Here is a 24,552-nt window from a genome sequence, read left to right as displayed (position 1 = left end):
CCTACACTTGTGCGACATACCTACTTTACTCCCACGTCTAGCAGTCGCCTCGATCGCTTTTACCTTTCCGATTCCTTGTGTGGGCAACTTCTGGCTGTTGATGTGATACCAGCCTGTTTTACTGATCACTGCGCTGTAGCCGTTACGTTTAATTACGAGCGACAACCGGTAAAATTGTTTCGTCCTCCTTGGATGCTCAATATCGCGTATTTGCAAGATACCTCCCTTGGTATCGTCCTGGAGGACATTTGGACACGTTGTTCTCGTACTATGGACCGGTACCCGTCTATCGTGGCATGGTGGACACTGTATGCAAAACCTCACATCCGTAGGGCTCTCATGCGTTTTGGGGCTGCGAAGGTGGCAGAAGATCGACGAACGCAAGAATTTTACTATTCTGTCTTACGTCAACTGTACGATAGTGCTACGCATGCTCCCCTCCGGGTTACTGATATACAGCGCATCAAAGCCAAATTGCTGCAGCTCAAACGCATTCAAATGGAGGGCCTGCGGACGAGGTCTCAACCACGTTCCCTTCTACAAGAGGAACTGACGTCACTCTACCATCTAGTCCGTTTACGGTCGCGCCGGAAACGTGGGTGCCTTGCCTCCCTCACAACCGCTGACGGCCGCGTGTTCACCTCTCACCGTGACATTTCTGACTTCGTTTACACCTATTTTACTGATCTGTACGATACTCATGTCCCGGCGGAAACCTCTCTTGACGACTTTACCTCCTTGCTGCCTCGCGTCGTCACTCCTCAATTAAACGACGCCTTTCTGTGTCCCTTTCAGAAGGATGACATATATGATGTTGTTGCAGGATCGCAGTCCCGCAAGTCGCCTGGATTAGATGGTATTCCTAAGGAGTTCTATGTTCAATTTTGGCCGCTCATTGGTGACACCTTAACGTCAATGGTAAATGAAGTGATGCGGGGAGTCTCACTTCCTGCTCCTTTTCAGGAAGGCAGAATGGTCCTCCTCCCGAAATCCACAGGTCGACCTGCAATTGATTCCCTCCGTCCTATTACTCTCCTTAACTTTGATTATAAACTTGTCGCTCGAGCAATTAATATCCGTCTCTCTAAGCTGCTCGATACCATTATTGCCGCCCACCAAAGCTGTGTGCCTGGACGCACGATACTGACTTCCGTTCTCGAATGTCGCGATGTAATCTCGGTGGCGGCTGCCGCTAATATCCCAGGGGCTTTGCTTTTTCTTGATTTCCAAAAAGCGTTCGATCGCGTCAGCCATGATTTTTTATCGAGAGTGCTCACCGCTGTCGGCTTTAATAATGATGCTCGACAAGTCTTAACTAATCTTTTTACCGGTATCAGTGTCTCGGTGATTGTGAACGGTCACCCTACCCCCCGGATATCGATCAGACGGGGGTTACCCCAGGGAAGCCCCTTATCCATGTCACTTTTTGTTCTATCCTTAGAGCCCTTACTTCGCCATCTCACCATGCACTTACGTGGCTGGAATATATTGGGGGAAATTTTTGCAGTCCGTGCATACGCCGATGACGTCATGGTTTTAGTACGACATGCCGAGGATATACCGCGACTTAAGGATACCTTGGATTCATTTTGTGGTCTTGCTGGTGCTCGCATTAATGATCGCAAATGCACGTTCCTGCCGTTGAGAGGCTTTGATCATGTCGTCATTCCTTGGGCGACGGTTGTCGATCGCCATAAGACCTTGGGGATCATAGTGGATCGTAATCCGATCAAAATGGCGGCACTAAATTGGCGTGAGGTTACGAGTCGTGTTCACGGGGCGATCCTTGAACATGACCGCCGTTCCCTTAGCATCCTTCACAAGGCACGGGTTTTAGAGACCTATGTCTTCAGTAAAATATACTACGTTGCGCAGGTCTTCCCGCTTCCCGCGATGATGGCCCGCAGGCTGAAACAGCTGTCTAGTCGATTTCTGTGGCGCCGCCATGTCTTCCGTGTCCGATATGAAGTTGTGGCCAGGCCTCGGAAGCTTGGAGGATTGGGTCTTTCAGATATCAAAGTGAAGACGTCCATCTTATTTGCCCGCCGCAATGTTTTAACCTGTACGTGGGCTCCGCATTCAGTCACCTCTCGTTTACTTTCCCGCCTCCGGCCGGCCAGTCTGACCCCTCCTGTTGATGTTGGACGGATTAATCCTAAATTGCGGCACATTCGTGAATACTTTGTACTTATCGGTATTCTGGGTGCTGATATACTTTCTATGACGCATATAACTACCAACATGCTACAAATCCGTTGGGGTACAGCATGTTTCCCTTCTTCTGTTGAACTTGCTTCCCCGTCAACGTCATGGAAAACGGTCTGGTCTCATCTTAGTCTTCCCATTTTGCCGATGGAGATTGTTTCAACGTGGTATAAGGTCATTTACCGTCTGATACCTACTGGTGATCGTCTTTTTCGTATTGGCCTTCGTCCGACTGATCAGTGTGAGGAATGTCATCAAACTGACACCTTACTTCACAGGCTAGTTGCTTGCGGACGGGATCATTGGCTCTGGGTCCGCCGTCAATTAGCTTTTCTTACTAGAGGGCCTGAAACCGCATTCCCAGACATCTTCTTACATCCGGACATCTCTTATTTTCCTCAGACGAAAACGAACACGATTGTCTGGCTCTTGGGTTACTATGTCCATTACGTCATTGAAGGCGGTAATGACCCAGATCCCCGCGTTTTTCACCATTATCTGTCAACTGCGCATTGGAAATGGCAGCGGTTACCACAATACCGAACGCTTTTTGCGAATATGCTTTTTCTTGTGTTTAACCGTCAAGGGGTTGGTTAAGTTCCCCTGTGATTCCTGTTTCTTCCCTGAGCTCGTGTCCCCTCCCTTGTTGTATTTTTTCGTAATTTTTTTTTCTCTCTCTATTTTGCATGTATATATATACACCCAAAATTCATACAGGTGGGGTAACGGGTTGGTCTTCCCCTTCAGAAGAAATGTTTTATTTGTGTTTCACCTAATTTGTTGATTTTCTTTTTGCAGCTAATATTAAATGATGATTTGACTATGGTTGTCTGAATTCTCGTGAAATATACCAAGTCAATCTGATAATAAAAAAAAAAAAGTGGTAGAGCACTGGTTTAATAAACCAGGGGTCGTAAGTTCCATCCTCACAGGAGAAAGATGAATTTTGGAAATCAGTTGCGCGTCGTGGCCGTATAGCAAACAGTACCTGTGATGACGAACAATTAGCGACAGGCGTTTTTTTTAAGATTTACTCTCAGATGTGATTAAGGCGAATGGCGCAGATAAAGCATTTGCCAAAGCGGTACAGCATAAGGTGGGACGAGGCAGTCTGAATTACATTTTATAGATGTATTTCTCACATATCTCAGAGCCTCTCGCGATATTCGTCGTTGTCGTCGTCGTCGTCGTCGTCGCCGCCGCCGCTTCTGCAGAAGTAGCAAATGGCCATCGTAGCAAATGCGGCGAGGGACGCCCTGCCTTCGATTCCGAATGCACAAAGTGTGTGGTCTTGTTTCTCAGTCTATATTTGGTCGGTCACGTCAGAGGTTGAATGTAACGAATGGGTGGGAAAGAGCAAGGGGCAGCGGCTGTGTAGAACGAAAACACAAATCCTCAGGGGTGTGAGCGTTTCGAGATGAGTCGTATACATGTAAATGTTGGTCGTCAGTGACCGTGTGGCCTAATGGATAAGGCGTCGGACTTCGGATCTGAAGATTACAGGTTCGAATGCTGTCACGCTTGTGTTTTTCCAGTTCTGAAAAAGAAACATAACGTTTTAATGTAGCAATTGAGCAGTACGAAACCGTCTGAATGTTGCTGTTGACCATTTTTTGCTTGGAGATGCTCTTGAGCTTGAAACACACACAACAAGACCGGTGTTAACTAGCGAAATGGTCGGCAGAGTGCCGACACAGCGAGTTTTGACTATCACTTGCACATCTAAAACAACGTCGGAAAGTAACTCGTTCGGCTTTTGAGTCACATAAAGTATGTGTGTTAATTTTGACGCCACTAGCTCTGCATGTTGTCATGCAATTTCTTTACCTCTCAGAAATGATTATGACATAAAAGTGAAGTACGTGACGAGTGTGACGTTAGGAAAACATTAGGCATCATGGAGAGATTCTGTATGGGACCACCCAACCCAAACGAGTACTGTGTGACGTGCTACCCGGCAGGTATTCACCGAGGTAGCCGGCTAGCTCAGTCGGTAGAGCGTCAGACTCTTAATCCCAGGGTCGTGGGTTCGAGCCAGACGCTGGGCGGAACGGAATTTTGTTCCGCTGCAGGTGTAAATTACCGTTTTTCTGATTAACGATATTTAATGGAAATAGCAACTTTAAACTTTGCCTACGTCTCTGTCAGTCGCAAGGAAACTGTATTTGAAGGTGAAGGTGATTTTGTAGACATGTGTGAAAGACATGTTCTGAAATGCAAGTGTTGTTGTTTGGAGAGCACATCGGTTACGTGTCAGATGTGTAGCCAAGCAGTAATTTGTCGCCATAGCTGCAAATATTAGCCGGTAATATGAAGTGTTGTCAGCTAAAGTCTGATGATGCAGACGACCGTAAGGACGAAGTACCCAAGAGTACCGCTAGGCCGCGCCTCTTTAGCTCAGTGGTAGAGCACTGGTTTAATAAACCATGGGTCGTAAGTTCCATCCTCACAGGAGAAAGATGAATTTTGGAAATCAGTTGCGCGTCGTGGCCGTATAGCAAACAGTACCTGTGATGACGAACAATTAGCGACAGGCGTTTTTTTTAAGATTTACTCTCAGATGTGATTAAGGCGAATGGCGCAGATAAAGCATTTGCCAAAGCGGTACAGCATAAGGTGGGACGAGGCAGTCTGAATTACATTTTATAGATGTATTTCTCACATATCTCAGAGCCTCTCGCGATATTCGTCGTCGTCGTCGTCGCCGCCGCCGCTTCTGCAGAAGTAGCAAATGGCCATCGTAGCAAATGCGGCGAGGGACGCCCTGCCTTCGATTCCGAATGCACAAAGTGTGTGGTCTTGTTTCTCAGTCTATATTTGGTCGGTCACGTCAGAGGTTGAATGTAACGAATGGGTGGGAAAGAGCAAGGGGCAGCGGCTGTGTAGAACGAAAACACAAATCCTCAGGGGTGTGAGCGTTTCGAGATGAGTCGTATACATGTAAATGTTGGTCGTCAGTGACCGTGTGGCCTAATGGATAAGGCGTCGGACTTCGGATCTGAAGATTACAGCTTCGAATGCTGTCACGCTTGTGTTTTTCCAGTTCTGAAAAAGAAACATAACGTTTTAATGTAGCAATTGAGCAGTACGAAACCGTCTGAATGTTGCTGTTGACAATTTTTTGCTTGGAGATGCTCTTGAGCTTGAAACACACACAACAAGACCGGTGTTAACTAGCGAAATGGTCGGCAGAGTGCCGACACAGCGAGTTTTGACTATCACTTGCACATCTAAAACAACGTCGGAAAGTAACTCGTTCGGCTTTTGAGTCACATAAAGTATGTGTGTTAATTTTGACGCCACTAGCTCTGCATGTTGTCATGCAATTTCTTTACCTCTCAGAAATGATTATGACATAAAAGTGAAGTACGTGACGAGTGTGACGTTAGGAAAACATTAGGCATCATGGAGAGATTCTGTATGGGACCACCCAACCCAAACGAGTACTGTGTGACGTTTTACCCGGCAGCTATTCACCGAGGTAGCCGGCTAGCTCAGTCGGTAGAGCGTCAGACTCTTAATCCCAGGGTCGTGGGTTCGAGCCAGACGCTGGGCGGAACGGAATTTTGTTCCGCTGCAGGTGTAAATTACCGTTTTTCTGATTAACGATATTTAATGGAAATAGCAACTTTAAACTTTGCCTACGTCTCTGTCAGTCGCAAGGAAACTGTATTTGAAGGTGAAGGTGATTTTGTAGACATGTGTGAAAGACATGTTCTGAAATGCAAGTGTTGTTGTTTGGAGAGCACATCGGTTACGTGTCAGATGTGTAGCCAAGCAGTAATTTGTCGCCATAGCTGCAAATATTAGCCGGTAATATGAAGTGTTGTCAGCTAAAGTCTGATGATGCAGACGACCGTAAGGACGAAGTACCCAAGAGTACCGCTAGGCCGCGCCTCTTTAGCTCAGTGGTAGAGCACTGGTTTAATAAACCAGGGGTCGTAAGTTCCATCCTCACAGGAGAAAGATGAATTTTGGAAATCAGTTGCGCGTCGTGGCCGTATAGCAAACAGTACCTGTGATGACGAACAATTAGCGACAGGCGTTTTTTTTAAGATTTACTCTCAGATGTGATTAAGGCGAATGGCGCAGATAAAGCATTTGCCAAAGCGGTACAGCATAAGGTGGGACGAGGCAGTCTGAATTACATTTTATAGATGTATTTCTCACATATCTCAGAGCCTCTCGCGATATTCGTCGTTGTCGTCGTCGTCGTCGTCGTCGCCGCCGCCGCTTCTGCAGAAGTAGGAAATGGCCATCGTAGCAAATGCGGCGAGGGACGCCCTGCCTTCGATTCCGAATGCACAAAGTGTGTGGTCTTGTTTCTCAGTCTATATTTGGTCGGTCACGTCAGAGGTTGAATGTAACGAATGGGTGGGAAAGAGCAAGGGGCAGCGGCTGTGTAGAACGAAAACACAAATCCTCAGGGGTGTGAGCGTTTCGAGATGAGTCGTATACATGTAAATGTTGGTCGTCAGTGACCGTGTGGCCTAATGGATAAGGCGTCGGACTTCGGATCTGAAGATTACAGGTTCGAATGCTGTCACGCTTGTGTTTTTCCAGTTCTGAAAAAGAAACATAACGTTTTAATGTAGCAATTGAGCAGTACGAAACCGTCTGAATGTTGCTGTTGACCATTTTTTGCTTGGAGATGCTCTTGAGCTTGAAACACACACAACAAGACCGGTGTTAACTAGCGAAATGGTCGGCAGAGTGCCGACACAGCGAGTTTTGACTATCACTTGCACATCTAAAACAACGTCGGAAAGTAACTCGTTCGGCTTTTGAGTCACATAAAGTATGCGTGTTAATTTTGACGCCACTAGCTCTGCATGTTGTCATGCAATTTCTTTACCTCTCAGAAATGATTATGACATAAAAGTGAAGTACGTGACGAGTGTGACGTTAGGAAAACATTAGGCATCATGGAGAGATTCTGTATGGGACCACCCAACCCAAACGAGTACTGTGTGACGTGCTACCCGGCAGGTATTCACCGAGGTAGCCGGCTAGCTCAGTCGGTAGAGCGTCAGACTCTTAATCCCAGGGTCGTGGGTTCGAGCCAGACGCTGGGCGGAACGGAATTTTGTTCCGCTGCAGGTGTAAATTACCGTTTTTCTGATTAACGATATTTAATGGAAATAGCAACTTTAAACTTTGCCTACGTCTCTGTCAGTCGCAAGGAAACTGTATTTGAAGGTGAAGGTGATTTTGTAGACATGTGTGAAAGACATGTTCTGAAATGCAAGTGTTGTTGTTTGGAGAGCACATCGGTTACGTGTCAGATGTGTAGCCAAGCAGTAATTTGTCGCCATAGCTGCAAATATTAGCCGGTAATATGAAGTGTTGTCAGCTAAAGTCTGATGATGCAGACGACCGTAAGGACGAAGTACCCAAGAGTACCGCTAGGCCGCGCCTCTTTAGCTCAGTGGTAGAGCACTGGTTTAATAAACCATGGGTCGTAAGTTCCATCCTCACAGGAGAAAGATGAATTTTGGAAATCAGTTGCGCGTCGTGGCCGTATAGCAAACAGTACCTGTGATGACGAACAATTAGCGACAGGCGTTTTTTTTAAGATTTACTCTCAGATGTGATTAAGGCGAATGGCGCAGATAAAGCATTTGCCAAAGCGGTACAGCATAAGGTGGGACGAGGCAGTCTGAATTACATTTTATAGATGTATTTCTCACATATCTCAGAGCCTCTCGCGATATTCGTCGTTGTCGTCGTCGTCGTCGTCGTCGCCGCCGCCGCTTCTGCAGAAGTAGCAAATGGCCATCGTAGCAAATGCGGCGAGGGACGCCCTGCCTTCGATTCCGAATGCACAAAGTGTGTGGTCTTGTTTCTCAGTCTATATTTGGTCGGTCACGTCAGAGGTTGAATGTAACGAATGGGTGGGAAAGAGCAAGGGGCAGCGGCTGTGTAGAACGAAAACACAAATCCTCAGGGGTGTGAGCGTTTCGAGATGAGTCGTATACATGAAAATGTTGGTCGTCAGTGACCGTGTGGCCTAATGGATAAGGCGTCGGACTTCGGATCTGAAGATTACAGGTTCGAATGCTGTCACGCTTGTGTTTTTCCAGTTCTGAAAAAGAAACATAACGTTTTAATGTAGCAATTGAGCAGTACGAAACCGTCTGAATGTTGCTGTTGACAATTTTTTGCTTGGAGATGCTCTTGAGCTTGAAACACACACAACAAGACCGGTGTTAACTAGCGAAATGGTCGGCAGAGTGCCGACACAGCGAGTTTTGACTATCACTTGCACATCTAAAACAACGTCGGAAAGTAACTCGTTCGGCTTTTGAGTCACATAAAGTATGTGTGTTAATTTTGACGCCACTAGCTCTGCATGTTGTCATGCAATTTCTTTACCTCTCAGAAATGATTATGACATAAAAGTGAAGTACGTGACGAGTGTGACGTTAGGAAAACATTAGGCATCATGGAGAGATTCTGTATGGGACCACCCAACCCAAACGAGTACTGTGTGACGTTTTACCCGGCAGCTATTCACCGAGGTAGCCGGCTAGCTCAGTCGGTAGAGCGTCAGACTCTTAATCCCAGGGTCGTGGGTTCGAGCCAGACGCTGGGCGGAACGGAATTTTGTTCCGCTGCAGGTGTAAATTACCGTTTTTCTGATTAACGATATTTAATGGAAATAGCAACTTTAAACTTTGCCTACGTCTCTGTCAGTCGCAAGGAAACTGTATTTGAAGGTGAAGGTGATTTTGTAGACATGTGTGAAAGACATGTTCTGAAATGCAAGTGTTGTTGTTTGGAGAGCACATCGGTTACGTGTCAGATGTGTAGCCAAGCAGTAATTTGTCGCCATAGCTGCAAATATTAGCCGGTAATATGAAGTGTTGTCAGCTAAAGTCTGATGATGCAGACGACCGTAAGGACGAAGTACCCAAGAGTACCGTTAGGCCGCGCCTCTTTAGCTCAGTGGTAGAGCACTGGTCTAATAAACCAGGGGTCGGAAGTTCCATCCTCACAGGAGAAAGATGAATTTTGGAAATCAGTTGCGCGTCGTGGCCGTATAGCAAACAGTACCTGTGATGACGAACAATTAGCGACAGGCGTTTTTTTAAGATTTACTCTCAGATGTGATTAAGGCGAATGGCGCAGATAAAGCATTTGCCAAAGCGGTACAGCATAAGGTGGGACGAGGCAGTCTGAATTACATTTTAGAGATGTATTTCTCACATATCTCAGAGCCTCTCGCGATATTCGTCGTTGTCGTCGTCGTCGTCGTCGCCGCCGCCGCTTCTGCAGAAGTAGCAAATGGCAATCGTAGCAAATCCGGCGAGGGGCGCCCTGCCTTCGATTCCGAATGCACAAAGTGTGTGGTCTTGTTTCTCAGTCTATATTTGGTCGGTCACGTCAGAGGTTGAATGTAACGAATGGGTGGGAAAGAGCAAGGGGCAGCGGCTGTGTAGAACGAAAACACAAATCCTCAGGGGTGTGAGCGTTTCGAGATGAGTCGTATACATGTAAATGTTGGTCGTCATTGACCGTGTGGCCTAATGGATAAGGCGCGTACTTCGGATCTGAAGATTACAGGTTCGAATGCTGTCACGCTTATGTATTTCCAGTTCTGAAAAAGAAACATACCGTTTTAATGTAGCAATTGAGCAGTACGAAACCGTCTGAATGTTGCAGTTGACCATTTTTTGCTTGGAGATGCTCTTGAGCTTGAAACACACACAACAAGACCGGTGTTAACTAGCGAAATGGTCGGCAGAGTGCCGACACAGCGAGTTTTGACTATCACTTGCACATCTAAAACAACGTCGGAAAGTAACTCGTTCGGCTTTTGAGTCACATAAAGTATGTGTGTTAATTTTGACGCCACTAGCTCTGCATGTTGTCATGCAATTTCTTTACCTCTCAGAAATGATTATGACATAAAAGTGAAGTACGTGACGAGTGTGACGTTAGGAAAACATTAGGCATCATGGAGAGATTCTGTATGGGACCACCCAACCCAAACGAGTACTGTGTGACGTGCTACCCGGCAGGTATTCACCGAGGTAGCCGGCTAGCTCAGTCGGTAGAGCGTCAGACTCTTAATCCCAGGGTCGTGGGTTCGAGCCAGACGCTGGGCGGAACGGAATTTTGTTCCGCTGCAGGTGTAAATTACCGTTTTTCTGATTAACGATATTTAATGGAAATAGCAACTTTAAACTTTGCCTACGTCTCTGTCAGTCGCAAGGAAACTGTATTTGAAGGTGAAGGTGATTTTGTAGACATGTGTGAAAGACATGTTCTGAAATGCAAGTGTTGTTGTTTGGAGAGCACATCGGTTACGTGTCAGATGTGTAGCCAAGCAGTAATTTGTCGCCATAGCTGCAAATATTAGCCGGTAATATGAAGTGTTGTCAGCTAAAGTCTGATGATGCAGACGACCGTAAGGACGAAGTACCCAAGAGTACCGCTAGGCCGCGCCTCTTTAGCTCAGTGGTAGAGCACTGGTTTAATAAACCATGGGTCGTAAGTTCCATCCTCACAGGAGAAAGATGAATTTTGGAAATCAGTTGCGCGTCGTGGCCGTATAGCAAACAGTACCTGTGATGACGAACAATTAGCGACAGGCGTTTTTTTTAAGATTTACTCTCAGATGTGATTAAGGCGAATGGCGCAGATAAAGCATTTGCCAAAGCGGTACAGCATAAGGTGGGACGAGGCAGTCTGAATTACATTTTATAGATGTATTTCTCACATATCTCAGAGCCTCTCGCGATATTCGTCGTCGTCGTCGTCGCCGCCGCCGCTTCTGCAGAAGTAGCAAATGGCCATCGTAGCAAATGCGGCGAGGGACGCCCTGCCTTCGATTCCGAATGCACAAAGTGTGTGGTCTTGTTTCTCAGTCTATATTTGGTCGGTCACGTCAGAGGTTGAATGTAACGAATGGGTGGGAAAGAGCAAGGGGCAGCGGCTGTGTAGAACGAAAACACAAATCCTCAGGGGTGTGAGCGTTTCGAGATGAGTCGTATACATGTAAATGTTGGTCGTCAGTGACCGTGTGGCCTAATGGATAAGGCGTCGGACTTCGGATCTGAAGATTACAGGTTCGAATGCTGTCACGCTTGTGTTTTTCCAGTTCTGAAAAAGAAACATAACGTTTTAATGTAGCAATTGAGCAGTACGAAATCGTCTGAATGTTGCTGTTGACAATTTTTTGCTTGGAGATGCTCTTGAGCTTGAAACACACACAACAAGACCGGTGTTAACTAGCGAAATGGTCGGCAGAGTGCCGACACAGCGAGTTTTGACTATCACTTGCACATCTAAAACAACGTCGGAAAGTAACTCGTTCGGCTTTTGAGTCACATAAAGTATGCGTGTTAATTTTGACGCCACTAGCTCTGCATGTTGTCATGCAATTTCTTTACCTCTCAGAAATGATTATGACATAAAAGTGAAGTACGTGACGAGTGTGACGTTAGGAAAACATTAGGCATCATGGAGAGATTCTGTATGGGACCACCCAACCCAAACGAGTACTGTGTGACGTGCTACCCGGCAGGTATTCACCGAGGTAGCCGGCTAGCTCAGTCGGTAGAGCGTCAGACTCTTAATCCCAGGGTCGTGGGTTCGAGCCAGACGCTGGGCGGAACGGAATTTTGTTCCGCTGCAGGTGTAAATTACCGTTTTTCTGATTAACGATATTTAATGGAAATAGCAACTTTAAACTTTGCCTACGTCTCTGTCAGTCGCAAGGAAACTGTATTTGAAGGTGAAGGTGATTTTGTAGACATGTGTGAAAGACATGTTCTGAAATGCAAGTGTTGTTGTTTGGAGAGCACATCGGTTACGTGTCAGATGTGTAGCCAAGCAGTAATTTGTCGCCATAGCTGCAAATATTAGCCGGTAATATGAAGTGTTGTCAGCTAAAGTCTGATGATGCAGACGACCGTAAGGACGAAGTACCCAAGAGTACCGCTAGGCCGCGCCTCTTTAGCTCAGTGGTAGAGCACTGGTCTAATAAACCAGGGGTCGTAAGTTCCATCCTCACAGGAGAAAGATAAATTTTGGAAATCAGTTGCGCGTCGTGGCCGTATAGCAAACAGTACCTGTGATGACGAACAATTAGCGACAGGCGTTTTTTTAAGATTTACTCTCAGATGTGATTAAGGCGAATGGCGCAGATAAAGCATTTGCCAAAGCGGTACAGCATAAGGTGGGACGAGGCAGTCTGAATTACATTTTATAGATGTATTTCTCACATATCTCAGAGCCTCTCGCGATATTCGTCGTTGTCGTCGTCGTCGTCGTCGTCGCCGCCGCCGCTTCTGCAGAAGTAGCAAATGGCCATCGTAGCAAATGCGGCGAGGGACGCCCTGCCTTCGATTCCGAATGCACAAAGTGTGTGGTCTTGTTTCTCAGTCTATATTTGGTCGGTCACGTCAGAGGTTGAATGTAACGAATGGGTGGGAAAGAGCAAGGGGCAGCGGCTGTGTAGAACGAAAACACAAATCCTCAGGGGTGTGAGCGTTTCGAGATGCGTCGTATACATGTAAATGTTAGTCGTCAGTGACCGTGTGGCCTAATGGATAAGGCGTCGGACTTCGGATCTGAACATTACGGGTTCGAATGCTGTCACGCTTGTGTTTTTCCAGTTCTGAAAAAGAAACATAACGTTTTAATGTAGCAATTGAGCAGTACGAAACCGTCTGAATGTTGCTGTTGACCATTTTTTGCTTGGAGATGCTCTTGAGCTTGAAACACACACAACAAGACCGGTGTTAACTAGCGAAATGGTCGGCAGAGTGCCGACACAGCGAGTTTTGACTATCACTTGCACATCTAAAACAACGTCGGAAAGTAACTCGTTCGGCATTTGAGTCACATAAAGTATGTGTGTTAATTTTGACGCCACTAGCTCTGCATGTTGTCATGCAATTTCTTTACCTCTCAGAAATGATTATGACATAAAAGTGAAGTACGTGACGAGTGTGACGTTAGGAAAACATTAGGCATCATGGAGAGATTCTGTATGGGACCACCCAACCCAAACGAGTACTGTGTGACATGCTACCCGGCAGGTATTCACCGAGGTAGCCGGCTAGCTCAGTCGGTAGAGCGTCAGACTCTTAATCCCAGGGTCGTGGGTTCGAGCCATACGCTGGGCGGAACGGAATTTTGTTCCGCTGCAGGTGTAAATTACCGTTTTTCTGATGAACGATATTTAATGGAAATAGCAACTTTAAACTTTGCCTACGTCTCTGTCAGTCGCAAGGAAACTGTATTTGAAGGTGAAGGTGATTTTGTAGACATGTGTGAAAGACATGTTCTGAAATGCAAGTGTTGTTGTTTGGAGAGCACATCGGTTACGTGTCAGATGTGTAGCCAAGCAGTAATTTGTCGCCATAGCTGCAAATATTAGCCGGTAATATGAAGTGTTGTCAGCTAAAGTCTGATGATGCAGACGACCGTAAGGACGAAGTACCCAAGAGTACCGCTAGGCCGCGCCTCTTTAGCTCAGTGGTAGAGCACTGGTCTAATAAACCAGGGGTTGTAAGTTCCATCCTCACAGGAGAAAGATGAATTTGGGAAATCAGTTGCGCGTCGTGGCCGTATAGCAAACAGTACCTGTGATGACGAACAATTAGCGACAGGCGTTTTTTTAAGATTTACTCTCAGATGTGATTAAGGCGAATGGCGCAGATAAAGCATTTGCCAAAGCGGTACAGCATAAGGTGGGACGAGGCAGTCTGAATTACATTTTATAGATGTATTTCTCACATATCTCAGAGCCTCTCGCGATATTCGTCGTTGTCGTCGTCGTCGTCGTCGCCGCCGCCGCTTCTGCAGAAGTAGCAAATGGCCATCGTAGCAAATGCGGCGAGGGACGCCCTGCCTTCGATTCCGAATGCACAAAGTGTGTGGTCTTGTTTCTCAGTCTATATTTGGTCGGTCACGTCAGAGGTTGAATGTAACGAATGGGTGGGAAAGAGCAAGGGGCAGCGGCTGTGTAGAACGAAAACACAAATCCTCAGGGGTGTGAGCGTTTCGAGATGTGTCGTATACATGTAAATGTTAGTCGTCAGTGACCGTGTGGCCTAATGGATAAGGCGTCGGACTTCGGATCTGAACATTACGGGTTCGAATGATGTCACGCTTGTGTTTTTCCAGTTCTGAAAAAGAAACATAACGTTTTAATGTAGCAATTGAGCAGTACGAAACCGTCTGAATGTTGCTGTTGACCATTTTTTGCTTGGAGATGCTCTTGAGCTTGAAACACACACAACAAGACCGGTGTTAACTAGCGAAATGGTCGGCAGAGTGCCGACACAGCGAGTTTTGACTATCACTTGCACATCTAAAACAACGTCGGAAAGTAACTCGTTCGGCATTTGAGTCACATAAAGTATGTGTGTTAATTTTGACGCCACTAGCTCTGCATGTTGTCATGCAATTTCTTTACCTCTCAGAAATGATTATGACATAAAAGTGAAGTACGTGACGAGTGTGACGTTAGGAAAACATTAGGCATCATGGAGAGATTCTGTATGGGACCACCCAACCCAAACGAGTACTGTGTGACGTGCTACCCGGCAGGTATTCACCGAGGTAGCCGGCTAGCTCAGTCGGTAGAGCGTCAGACTCTTAATCCCAGGGTCGTGGGTTCGAGCCATACGCTGGGCGGAACGGAATTTTGTTCCGCTGCAGGTGTAAATTACCGTTTTTCTGATTAACGATATTTAATGGAAATAGCAACTTTAAACTTTGCCTACGTCTCTGTCAGTCGCAAGGAAACTGTATTTGAAGGTGAAGGTGATTTTGTAGACATGTGTGAAAGACATGTTCTGAAATGCAAGTGTTGTTGTTTGGAGAGCACATCGGTTACGTGTCAGATGTGTAGCCAAGCAGTAATTTGTCGCCATAGCTGCAAATATTAGCCGGTAATATGAAGTGTTGTCAGCTAAAGTCTGATGATGCAAACGACCGTAAGGACGAAGTACCCAAGAGTACCGCTAGGCCGCGCCTCTTTAGCTCAGTGGTAGAGCACTGGTCTAAAAAACCAGGGGTTGTAAATTCATTCTCACAGGAGAAAGATTAATTTTGGAAATCAGTTGCGCGTCGTGGCCGTATAGCAAACAGTACCTGTGATGACGAACAATTAGCGACAGGCGTTTTTTTAAGAATTGCTCTCAGATGCGATTAAGGCGAATGGCGCAGATAAAGCATTTGCCAAAGCGGTACAGCATAAGGTGGGACGAGGCAGTCTGAATTACATTTTATAGATGTATTTCTCACATATCTCAGAGCCTCTCGCGATATTCGTCGTCGTCGTCTTCGTCGTCGTCGTCGCCGCCGCCGCTTCTGCAGAAGTAGCAAATGGCAATCGTAGCAAATGCGGCGAGGGACGCCCTGCCTTCGATTCCGAATGCACAAAGTGTGTGGTCTTGTTTCTCAGTCTATATTTGGTCGGTCACGTCAGAGGTTGAATGTAACGAATGGGTGGGAAAGAGCAAGGGGCAGCGGCTGTGTAGAACGAAAACACAAATCCTCAGGGGTGTGAGCGTTTCGAGATGAGTCGTATACATGTAAATGTTGGTCGTCAGTGACCGTGTGGCCTAATGGATAAGGCGTCGGACTTCGGATCTGAAGATTACAGGTTCGAATGCTGTCACGCTTGTGTTTTTCCAGTTCTGAAAAAGAAACATAACGTTTTAATGTAGCAATTGAGCAGTACGAAACCGTCTGAATGTTGCTGTTGACCATTTTTTGCTTGGAGATGCTCTTGAGCTTGAAACACACACAACAAGACCGGTGTTAACTAGCGAAATGGTCGGCAGAGTGCCGACACAGCGAGTTTTGACTATCACTTGCACATCTAAAACAACGTCGGAAAGTAACTCGTTCGGCTTTTGAGTCACATAAAGTATGTGTGTTAATTTTGACGCCACTAGCTCTGCATGTTGTCATGCAATTTCTTTACCTCTCAGAAATGATTATGACATAAAAGTGAAGTACGTGACGAGTGTGACGTTAGGAAAACATTAGGCATCATGGAGAGATTCTGTATGGGACCACCCAACCCAAACGAGTACTGTGTGACGTGCTACCCGGCAGGTATTCACCGAGGTAGCCGGCTAGCTCAGTCGGTAGAGCGTCAGACTCTTAATCCCAGGGTCGTGGGTTCGAGCCAGACGCTGGGTGGAACGGAATTTTGTTCCGCTGCAGGTGTAAATTACCGTTTTTCTGATTAACGATATTTAATGGAAATAGCAACTTTAAACTTTGCCTACGTCTCTGTCAGTCGCAAGGAAACTGTATTTGAAGGTGAAGGTGATTTTGTAGACATGTGTGAAAGACATGTTCTGAAATGCAAGTGTTGTTGTTTGGAGAGCACATCGGTTACGTGTCAGATGTGTAGCCAAGCAGTAATTTGTCGCCATAGCTGCAAATATTAGCCGGTAATATGAAGTGTTGTCAGCTAAAGTCTGATGATGCAGACGACCGTAAGGACGAAGTACCCAAGAGCACCGCTAGGCCGCGCCTCTTTAGCTCAGTGGTAGAGCACTGGTCTAATAAACCAGGGGTCGTAAGTTCCATCCTCACAGGAGAAAGATGAATTTTGGAAATCAGTTGCGCGTCGTGGCCGTATAGCAAACAGTACCTGTGATGACGAACAATTAGCGACAGGCGTTTTTTTAAGATTTACTCTCAGATGTGATTAAGGCGAATGGCGCAGATAAAGCATTTGCCAAAGCGGTACAGCATAAGGTGGGACGAGGCAGTCTGAATTACATTTTATAGATGTATTTCTCACATATCTCAGAGCCTCTCGCGATATTCGTCGTTGTCGTCGTCGTCGTCGTCGCCGCCGCCGCTTCTGCAGAAGTAGCAAATGGCCATCGTAGCAAATGCGGCGAGGACGCCCTGCCTTCGATTCCGAATGCACAAAGTGTGTGGTCTTGTTTCTCAGTCTATATTTGGTCGGTCACGTCAGAGGTTGAATGTAACGAATGGGTGGGAAAGAGCAAGGGGCAGCGGCTGTGTAGAACGAAAACACAAATCCTCAGGGGTGTGAGCGTTTCGAGATGAGTCGTATACATGTAAACGTTGGTCGTCAGTGACCGTGTGGCCTAATGGATAAGGCGTCGGGACTTCGGATCTGAAGATTACAGGTTCGAATGCTGTCACGCTTGTGTTTTTCCAGTTCTGAAAAAGAAACATAACGTTTTAATGTAGCAATTGAGCAGTACGAAACCGTCTGAATGTTGCTGTTGACAATTTTTTGCTTGCAGATGCTCTTGAGCTTGAAACACACACAACAAGACCGGTGTTAACTAGCGAAATGGTCGGCAGAGTGCCGACACAGCGAGTTTTGACTATCACTTGCACATCTAAAACAACGTCGGAAAGTAACTCGTTCGGCATTTGAGTCACATAAAGTATGTGTGTTAATTTTGACGCCACTAGCTCTGCATGTTGTCATGCAATTTCTTTACCTCTCAGAAATGATTATGACATAAAAGTGAAGTACGTGACGAGTGTGACGTTAGGAAAACATTAGGCATCATGGAGAGATTCTGTATGGGACCACCCAACCCAAACGAGATCTGTCTCGCGTGTGTCCCGGCAGGTATTCACCGAGGTAGCCGGCTAGCTCAGTCGGTAGAGCGTCAGACTCTTAATCCCAGGGTCGTGGGTTCGAGCCATACGCTGGGCGGAATGGAATTTTGTTCCGCTGCAGGTGTAAATTACCGTTTTTCTGATTAACGATATTTAATGGAAATAGCAACTTTAAACTTTGCCTACGTCTCTGTCAGTCGCAAGGAAACTGTATTTGAAGGTGAAGGTGATTTTGTAGACATGTGTGAAAGACATGTTCTGAAATGCAAGTGTTGTTGTTTGGAGAGCACATCGGTTACGTGTCAGATGTGTAGCCAAGCAGTAATTTGTCGCCATAGCTGCAAATATTAGCCGGTAATATGAAGTGTTGTCAGCTAAAGTCTGATGATGCAGACGACCGTAAGGACGAAGTACCCAAGAGTACCGCTAGGCCGCGCCTGTTTAGCTCAGTGGTAGAGCACTGGTCTAAAAAACCAGGGGTCGTAAATTCATTCTCACAGGAGAAAGATTAATTTTGGAAATCAGTTGCGCGTCGTGGCCTTATAGCAAACAGTACCTGTGATGACGAACAATTAGCGACAGGCGTTTTTTTAAGAATTACTCTCAGATGCGATTAAGGCGAATGGCGCAGATAAAGCATTTGCCAAAGCGGTACAGCATAAGGTGGGACGAGGCAGTCTGAATTACATTTTATAGATGTATTTCTCACATATCTCAGAGCCTCTCGCGATATTCGTCGTCGTCGTCGTCTTCGTCGTCGTCGTCGCCGCCGCCGCTTCTGCAGAAGTAGCAAATGGCAATCGTAGCAAATGCGGCGAGGGACGCCCTGCCTTCGATTCCGAATGCACAGAGTGTGTGGTCTTGTTTCTCAGTCTATATTTGGTCGGTCACGTCAGAGGTTGAATGTAACGAATGGGTGGGAAAGAGCAAGGGGCAGCGGCTGTGTAGAACGAAAACACAAATCCTCAGGGGTGTGAGCGTTTCGAGATGAGTCGTATACATGTAAATGTTGGTCGTCAGTGACCGTGTGGCCTAATGGATAAGGCGTCGGACTTCGGATCTGAAGATTACAGGTTCGAATGCTGTCACGCTTGTGTTTTTCCAGTTCTGAAAAAGAAACATAACGTTTTAATGTAGCAATTGAGCAGTACGAAACCGTCTGAATGTTGCTGTTGACCATTTTTTGCTTGGAGATGCTCTTGAGCTTGAAACACACACAACAAGACCGGTGTTAACTAGCGAAATGGTCGGCAGAGTGCCGACACAGCGAGTTTTGACTATCACTTGCACATCTAAAACAACGTCGGAAAGTAACTCGTTCGGCTTTTGAGTCACATAAAGTATGTGTGTTAATTTTGACGCCACTAGCTCTGCATGTTGTCATGCAATTTCTTTACCTCTCAGAAATGATTATGACATAAAAGTGAAGTACGTGACGAGTGTGACGTTAGGAAAACATTAGGCATCATGGAGAGATTCTGTATGGGACCACCCAACCCAAACGAGTACTGTGTGACGTACTACCCGGCAGGTAATCACCGAGGTAGCCGGCTAGCTCAGTCGGTAGAGCGTCAGACTCTTAAACCCAGGGTCGTGGGTTCGAGCCAGACGCTGGGCGGAACGGAATTTTGTTCCGCTGCAGGTGTAAATTACCGTTTTTCTGATTAACGATATTTAATGGAAATAGCAACTTTAAACTTTGCCTACGTCTCTGTCAGTCGCAAGGAAACTGTATTTGAAGGTGAAGGTGATTTTGTAGACATGTGTGAAAAACACGCGATCTAGTGTTAGTGTTGTTGTTTGGAGAGCACATCGGTTACGTGTCAGATGTGTAGCCAAGCAGTAATTTGTCGCCATAGCTGCAAATATTAGCCGGTAATATGAAGTGTTGTCAGCTAAAGTCTGATGATGCAGACGACCGTAAGGACGAAGTACCCAAGAGTACCGCTAGGCCGCGCCTCTTTAGCTCAGTGGTAGAGCACTGGTCTAATAAACCAGGGGTCGTAAGTTCCATCCTCACAGGAGAAAGATGAATTTTGGAAATCAGTTGCGCGTCGTGGCCGTATAGCAAACAGTACCTGTGATGACGAACAATTAGCGACAGGCGTTTTTTTAAGATTTACTCTCAGATGTGATTAAGGCGAATGGCGCAGATAAAGCATTTGCCAAAGCGGTACAGCATAAGGTGGGACGAGGCAGTCTGAATTACATTTTCTAGATGTATTTCTCACATATCTCAGAGCCTCTCGCGATATTCGTCGTTGTCGTCGTCGTCGTCGTCGCCGCCGCCGCTTCTGCAGAAGTAGCAAATGGCCATCGTAGCAAATGCGGCGAGGGACGCCCTGCCTTCGATTCCGAATGCACAAAGTGTGTGGTCTTGTTTCTCAGTCTATATTTGGTCGGTCACGTCAGAGGTTGAATGTAACGAATGTGTGGGAAAGAGCAAGGGGCAGCGGCTGTGTAGAACGAAAACACAAATCCTCAGGGGTGTGAGCGTTTCGAGATGAGTCGTATACATGTAAAAGTTGGTCGTCAGTGACCGTGTGGCCTAATGGATAAGGCGTCGGACTTCGGATCTGAAGATTACAGGTTCGAATGCTGTCACGCTTGTGTTTTTCCAGTTCTGAAAAAGAAACATAACGTTTTAATGTAGCAATTGAGCAGTACGAAACCGTCTGAATGTTGCTGTTGACAATTTTTTGCTTGGAGATGCTCTTGAGCTTGAAACACACACAACAAGACCGGTGTTAACTAGCGAAATGGTCGGCAGAGTGCCGACACAGCGAGTTTTGACTATCACTTGCACATCTAAAACAACGTCGGAAAGTAACTCGTTCGGCTTTTGAGTCACATAAAGTATGTGTGTTAATTTTGACGCCACTAGCTCTGCATGTTGTCATGCAATTTCTTTACCTCTCAGAAATGATTATGACATAAAAGTGAAGTACGTGACGAGTGTGACGTTAGGAAAACATTAGGCATCATGGAGAGATTCTGTATGGGACCACCCAACCCAAACGAGTACTGTGTGACGTGCTACCCGGCAGGTATTCACCGAGGTAGCCGACTAGCTCAGTCGGTAGAGCGTCAGACTCTTAATCCCAGGGTCGTGGGTTCGAGCCAGACGCTGGGCGGAACGGGATTTTGTTCCGCTGCAGGTGTAAATTACCGTTTTTGTTATTAACGATATTTAATGGAAATAGCAACTTTAAACTTTGCCTACGTCTCTGTCAGTCGCAAGGAACCTGTATTTGAAGGTGAAGGTGATTTTGTAGACATGTGTGAAAGACATGTTCTGAAATGCAAGTGTTGTTGTTTGGAGAGCACATCGGTTACGTGTCAGATGTGTAGCCAAGCAGTAATTTGTCGCCATAGCTGCAAATATTAGCCGGTAATATGAAGTGTTGTCAGCTAAAGTCTGATGATGCAGACTACCGTAAGGACGAAGTATCTAAGAGTACCGCTAGGCCGCGCCTCTTTAGCTCAGTGGTAGAGCACTGGTTTAATAAACCAGGGGTCGTAAGTTCCATCCTCACAGGAGAAAGATGAATTTTGGAAATCAGTTGCGCGTCGTGGCCGTATAGCAAACAGTACCTGTGATGACGAACAATTAGCGACAGGCGTTTTTTTTAAGATTTACTCTCAGATGTGATTAAGGCGAATGGCGCAGATAAAGCATTTGCCAAAGCGGTACAGCATAAGGTGGGACGAGGCAGTCTGAATTACATTTTATAGATGTATTTCTCACATATCTCAGAGCCTCTCGCGATATTCGTCGTTGTCGTCGTCGTCGTCGTCGTCGCCGCCGCCGCTTCTGCAGAAGTAGCAAATGGCAATCGTAGCAAATGCGGCGAGGGGCGCCCTGCCTTCGATTCCGAATGCACAAAGTGTGTGGTCTTGTTTCTCAGTCTATATTTGGTCGGTCTCGTCAGAGGTTGAATGTAACGAATGGGTGGGAAAGAGCAAGGGGCAGCGGCTGTGTAGAACGAAAACACAAATCCTCAGGGGTGTGAGCGTTTCGAGATGAGTCGTATACATGTAAATGTTGGTTGTCAGTGACCGTGTGGCCTAATGGATAAGGCGTCGGTCTTCGGATCTGAAGATTACAGGTTCGAATGCTGTCACGCTTGTGTTTTTCCAGTTCTGAAAAAGAAACATAACGTTTTAATGTAGCAATTGAGCAGTACGAAACCGTCTGAATGTTGCTGTTGACCATTTTTTGCTTGGAGATGCTCTTGAGCTTGAAACACACACAACAAGACCGGTGTTAACTAGCGAAATGGTCGGCAGAGTGCCGACACAGCGAGTTTTGACTATCACTTACACATCTAAAACAACGTCGGAAAGTAACTCGTTCGGCTTTTGAGTCACATAAAGTATGTGTGTTAATTTTGACGCCACTAGCTCTGCATGTTGTCATGCAATTTCTTTACCTCTCAGAAATGATTATGACATAAAAGTGAAGTACGTGACGAGTGTGACGTTAGGAAAACATTAGGCATCATGGAGAGATTCTGTATGGGACCACCCAACCCAAACGAGTACTGTGTGACGTGCTACCCGGCAGGTATTCACCGAGGTAGCCGGCTAGCTCAGTCGGTAGAGCGTCAGACTCTTAATCCCAGGGTTGTGGGTTCGAGCCAGACACTGGGCGGAACGGAATTTTGTTCCGCTGCAGGTGTAAATTACCGTTTTTCTGATTAACGAGATTTAATCGAAATAGCAACTTTAAACTTTGCCTATGTCTCTGTCAGTCGCAAGGAAACTGTATTTGAAGGTGAAGGTGATTTTGTAGACATGTGTGAAAGACATGTTCTGAAATGCAAGTGTTGTTGTTTGGAGAGCACATCGGTTACGTGTCAGATGTGTAGCCAAGCAGTAATTTGTCGCCATAGCTGCAAATATTAGCCGGTAATATGAAGTGTTGTCAGCTAAAGTCTGATAATGCAGACGACCGTAAGGACGAAGTACCCAAGAGTACCGCTAGCCCGCGCCTCCTTAGCTCAGTGGTAGAGTACTGGTCTAATAAACCAGGGGTCGTAAGTTCCATCCTCACAGGAGAAAGATGAATTTTGGAAATCAGTTGCGCGTCGTGGCCGTATAGCAAACAGTACCTGTGATGACGAACAATTAGCGACAGGCGTTTTTTTAAGAATTACTCTCAGATGCGATTAAGGCGAATGGCGCAGATAAAGCATTTGCCAAAGCGGTACAGTATAAGGTGGGACGAGGCAGTCTGAATTACATTTTATAGATGTATTTCTCACATATCTCAGAGCCTCTCGCGATATTCGTCGTCGTCGTCGTCGTCGTCGTCGTCGCCGCCGCCGCAGCCGCTTCTGCAGAAGTAGCAAATGGCAATCGTAGCAAATGCGGCGAGGGACGCCCTGCCTTCGATTCCGAATGCACAAAGTGTGTGGTCTTGTTTCTCAGTCTATATTTGGTCGGTCACGTCAGAGGTTGAATGTAACGAATGGGTGGGAAAGAGCAAGGGGCAGCGGCTGTGTAGAACGAAAACACAAATCCTCAGGGGTGTGAGCGTTTCGAGATGAGTCGTATACATGTAAATGTTGGTCGTCAGTGACCGTGTGGCGTAATGGATAAGGCGTCGGACTTCGGATCTGAAGATTACAGGTTCGAATGCTGTCACGCTTGTGTTTTTCCAGTTCTGAAAAAGAAACATAACGTTTTAATGTAGCAATTGAGCTGTACGAAACCGTCTGAATGTTGCTGTTGACCATTTTTTGCTTGGAGATGCTCTTGAGCTTGAAACACACACAACAAGACCGGTGTTAACTAGCGAAATGGTCGGCAGAGTGCCGACACAGCGAGTTTTGACTATCACTTGCACATCTAAAACAACGTCGGAAAGTAACTCGTTCGGCTTTAGAGTCACATAAAGTATGTGTGTTAATTTTGACGCCACTAGCTCTGCATGTTGTCATGCAATTTCTTTACCTCTCAGAAATGATTATGACATAAAAGTGAAGTACGTGACGAGTGTGACGTTAGGAAAACATTAGGCATCATGGAGAGATTCTGTATGGGACCACCCAACCCAAACGAGTACTGTGTGACGTGCTACCCGGCAGGTATTCACCGAGGTAGCCGGCTAGCTCAGTCGGTAGAGCGTCAGACTCTTAATCCCAGGGTCGTGGGTTCGAGCCAGACGCTGGGCGGAACGGAATTTTGTTCCGCTGCAGGTGTAAATTACCGTTTTTCTGATTAACGATATTTAATGGAAATAGCAACTTTAAACTTTGCCTATGTCTCTGTCAGTCGCAAGGAAACTGTATTTGAAGGTGAAGGTGATTTTGTAGACATGTGTGAAAGACATGTTCTGAAATGCAAGTGTTGTTGTTTGGAGAGCACATCGGTTACGTGTCAGATGTGTAGCCAAGCAGTAATTTGTCGCCATAGCTGCAAATATTAGCCGGTAATATGAAGTGTTGTCAGCTAAAGTCTGATAATGCAGACGACCGTAAGGACGAAGTACCCAAGAGTACCGCTAGCCCGCGCCTCCTTAGCTCAGTGGTAGAGTACTGGTCTAATAAACCAGGGGTCGTAAGTTCCATCCTCACAGGAGAAAGATGAATTTTGGAAATCAGTTGCGCGTCGTGGCCGTATAGCAAACAGTACCTGTGATGACGAACAATTAGCGACAGGCGTTTTTTTAAGAATTACTCTCAGATGCGATTAAGGCGAATGGCGCAGATAAAGCATTTGCCAAAGCGGTACAGTATAAGGTGGGACGAG

Source organism: Schistocerca gregaria, unplaced genomic scaffold (genome assembly GCF_023897955.1).
Source record: "Schistocerca gregaria isolate iqSchGreg1 unplaced genomic scaffold, iqSchGreg1.2 ptg000420l, whole genome shotgun sequence".
In the NCBI taxonomy this organism is placed as follows: domain Eukaryota; kingdom Metazoa; phylum Arthropoda; class Insecta; order Orthoptera; family Acrididae; genus Schistocerca; species Schistocerca gregaria.
The sequence above is the reverse complement of the archived record's forward strand: the minus strand, read 5'-3'. Positions refer to the sequence as shown.